The sequence below is a fragment of the Melozone crissalis genome, unplaced genomic scaffold (assembly GCF_028551555.1).
Source record: "Melozone crissalis strain CALT ecotype California unplaced genomic scaffold, PUWL_Pcris_2 ptg000109l_1, whole genome shotgun sequence".
NCBI classification, from domain to species: Eukaryota; Metazoa; Chordata; class Aves; order Passeriformes; family Passerellidae; genus Melozone; species Melozone crissalis.
The window spans coordinates 2,036,042-2,039,913 of record NW_026535886.1 but is presented as its reverse complement, the minus strand read 5'-3'; positions in this window follow the sequence as shown (position 1 = coordinate 2,039,913).

Below are 3,872 nucleotides of genomic sequence, written 5' to 3'. Positions count from 1 at the left end.
GTGCAAGTGCAAAGCCTGGACCTGCCACCTGGAAATGTGACCTCAGGAGTCTCCTGTAGCCTGTGGAGTTTGCTTTGTACCCAGAAGAGACACCTCTCATGCTCATCCTGGCATCCTTCCAGAGAGAAAAGGGCAACTGAACCCTCTGGATGTCTGTGCCTTGCTGTGGGCCTTGTCTCTGGGTCTTCCCCCAACCAAAACTACTTGCAGGTACTTTTAGTATGAACCCATCACCAAAAACTAAGTTACCTGTCAAGGGCAGCACTGTGAGGCTTCACAGCATTGGCACCCTGGGACTTAATTTTGCTTGTGGACTTAAATGTCCAGTTATGTATCTGGGAGTGTTTAGCTGTTGTGAGCAAATTTGGGACACATTGCCACAACTGAGTCACTGGAGAAGCCAAACAGCCTTGAGAGGAGAGGAGCCTGGTGGCTCCAGATGAGCATATGGCAGTCCTGGGAGCAAACTCACACACCTTTGCCAGAGGAACATCTGGATTCCTTAAAGGAAGGGGTTTAGCCAGGAAGCACCAACTCCATGAAGAAAATCTGGATTCCTTAAAGGAAGGGGTTTAACCAGGAAGGATCAACTCCATGAAGAAAATCTGGATTGCTCAAAGGAAGGGGTTTAACAAGGAGGGATCAATTCCACAAAGAAAACTTGGATCGTTTAAAGGAAGGGGTTTAACCAGGAAGGATCAACTCCATGAAGAAAATCTGGATTCCTTAAAGGAAGGGGTTTACCCGGGAGGGATCAAATCCATGAAGAAAACCTGGATTCCTTAAAGGAAGGCGTTTAACCAGGAGGGATCAATTCCACAAAGAAAACTTGGATTGCTTAAAGGAAGGGGTTTAACCAGGAGGGATCAATTCCAGGAAGAAGATCTGGATTCCTTAAAGGAAGGGATTTTCCCAGGAGGGATCAATTCCATGAAAAGCAGCTGCCCTGTTCCACTGCTGTCCAGGACAGAGCAATGCTGTGGGATTGGGACAGGGGCTCAGTGCCTGTTAAAGCCCTGGGCACTAAGGAAGCCCAGGAGCAGCTGCAGGCAGAGGCAGCTGAGGGATTCCTGCTGCCTCCCACCAACGCTGCCCACGATTCATCAATTACCTATCTGCTCAGTCCTTTTCTCCATCCTTTTGCAATCTAAATAGCACATTTTATAGTTGCTGCTAAGTGATGTGATCAACATCAATTACCTACTAAAAGAGAATCAAGTCTTGATTTAAAATTAAGTGCTGCATTTTCCCATGTTCTTTATATGTAGCCAACAGAATAATTGCAGAGACATAAAAACTAATTACACAACTCCACAATTATGCCTCCCTCCTAGTGCTGTGATTGTCTTTAAGTATACTGATGAAAAATTACTCCCAGTCCCAAATTACTCTCTCACACCCATCTTCTCTAATACCTTTTGAAAAAGCCCTTCATCCCATCAGACCAGAGAGAGGAACTCCAGATGCAGAAGGTAATACATGCAGAGTGTATTTTCTTATCTCTTAGATGTAGGAGCAGTTTCAGATGTGGGATTTGGTTGGGATTGCCCAGGGATGCAGCAGTGCTCCTCTCTGGATGGACTGAGCATCTCAGTGAGGCTTCCCAAAGTACCTGGTGTGCAGCAGCCTGAGACAAGCAGGGGGAAAATCCCCTTCTCAGTGCCCCAGCTGACATTTGGCTCCTGGGCTGCAAGCAGAGAGACCAGTCCTGCCTGGCTGCCAGCCTTGGCTTGGTGTGTGGAGCCCAAAAGGAGGAGGAAGAGGATGAAGTACAGCAGTACTTCCCCCATCCAAAAGCCAGGAGTTATGCCCAGGCAGCAATCACGTAGCTGCCTGAGAAACTATAATCCTCAACAAAAATCATAAACATCTATAAAGCTCTGGTGCACTCCTGACAGGCTTTGAGGGATTTGATTCCAGATTATGTTTTTGAGATGTTTACAACCAGCCTGGAAAGACTGAAAATATTCAGTTACTGGCAAGGAGAGCTGAGATTTGCTTACAGTCAATCTCCTGCCTCCAGGATCTCTGTTGGTGCCAGCAGTGAAACACAGCATGGGTGAGCAGAGTCGTGGGGACAGTGGCCCAGGGACAGGTCCCCTGATGTCACTGAGCATCTTTCACTAGATGATTAAGCATTGCAGGTTTAATTTTGGGGCTGGCACGTTGGTTTTGGCTGCTGTGCAGTGGATCCCATGGCCTGTTCCTCAGCCACAGCCCAGCCCTCACCAGGGAGGGCTGCACAGCTCGTGGCTGATTTTCCATCATCTCTGCAATGCCATCACTCAGTTGCAGTTGGGAGAGGGGTGGGAAATGCTTTGGCATGATTTTAATCAGCAGAGTGCTTTGAGTGAATGAGGTGAGGGGACCAGTGAGCTCCCTGTGCCTTCTCTGACTTTCTCACCTCATTTCAGCATCAACCAGGGGTGCTAAGACTGAGAATTTACACCCTTGTGTTTACCTGAAACCTCACTACCTTCCTCAAAACCTGTGAAAAATAAAGGGGATGCTGAAGTAGCCTGTGGCAGGGATGATGTGATGTGTAAAGCCAGTATCTCCAGATCATTGCAAATATTCCCTCCTGATCCCAGGCATCCATCCCAGATATTCCCACCTTGTCACCAGCCCAGAGCACTGGGTGCCACCTCCAGCCCTTCCTTGGACATGTGCAGGGCAGGATACTCCAACACCTCCCTGGGCAGCCCCTGCCAAGGCCGGACCACCCTTTCCACGGAGAAATTCCTCCATTAGTCCAACCTAACACGATGCACAGAGGCGCGCCAAAGCAGGCATTCACTCCTGAGGGACAGATCCTCCAGGATGGGGTTGCTGCCCGGGACACGCCGTTCCCACAGCCAGGGAGGCTCCCGCAGGCCAGGGTAGCGGACACGGCTCAGCCCGGCTAACCCAGCCCGGGACACGGCTCAGATGGGCCCGGGACATGGCTCAGATCGGCCCGAGACACGGCTCAGGCTCAGCCCGGGACACGGCTCAGGCTCAGCCCGGGACATGGCTCAGATCGGCCCGGGACACGGCTCAGGCTCAGCCCGGGACACGGCTCAGATCGGCCCGAGACACGGCTCAGGCTCAGCCCGGGACACGGCTCAGGCTCAGCCCGGGACATGGCTCAGATCGGCCCGAGACACGGCTCAGGCTCAGCCCGGGACACGGCTCAGGCTCAGCCCGGGACATGGATCAGATCGGCCCGGGACACGGCTCAGGCTCAGCCCGGGACATGGATCAGATCGGCCCGGGACACGGCTCAGGCTCAGCCCGGGACATGGCTCAGATCGGCCCGGGACACGGCTCAGGCTCAGGCTCAGGCTCAGGCTCAGGCTCAGGCCAGTGAATCCAGTCCGGCACACGGCGGGGCCAAGACAGCGCCCCCACAGCCGCCTCACAGGGCACAGGTGGGGCCAGGATCAGGGGGCGGGACCAAGGGCGGTGCTGACAGACAGCACGGGTCAGGGGGTGTGGCCAAGAGTGGGGCCGTGCTGAATGAGTAGGGTGGGGCCAGGGGCGGGGCCAATGGCAGGAGCTCGTGCAAGGACAGCGCTGATTGGCTAGAGCGGGGCCGGGGCGGGGCGGCTGGGGCCGGGCAGCGCGTGCGCAGTGCGGAGCGGTGAGTTGGGGTGGGGGGGTAGCAGGGGGCAGTGGTGCTGGCGGCCTGTGAGGGCCGGGGCGTAGCTCCGGGTCGGGGATCTGTGATCCGGGACGGAGCCCTGGTCGCGGCCCAGGGGTACCCACTGCTGCCTCCCTGCTTTGCCCTTGCACGAGCAGACCAGGCGGTAAGGCCTTGCCGGGTGGAGGCTGCCCGCCGGCCCGGTTCCCCTCATTGGCTGTGGCCGGGCCGTTGGGGACGTTGCGTGTGC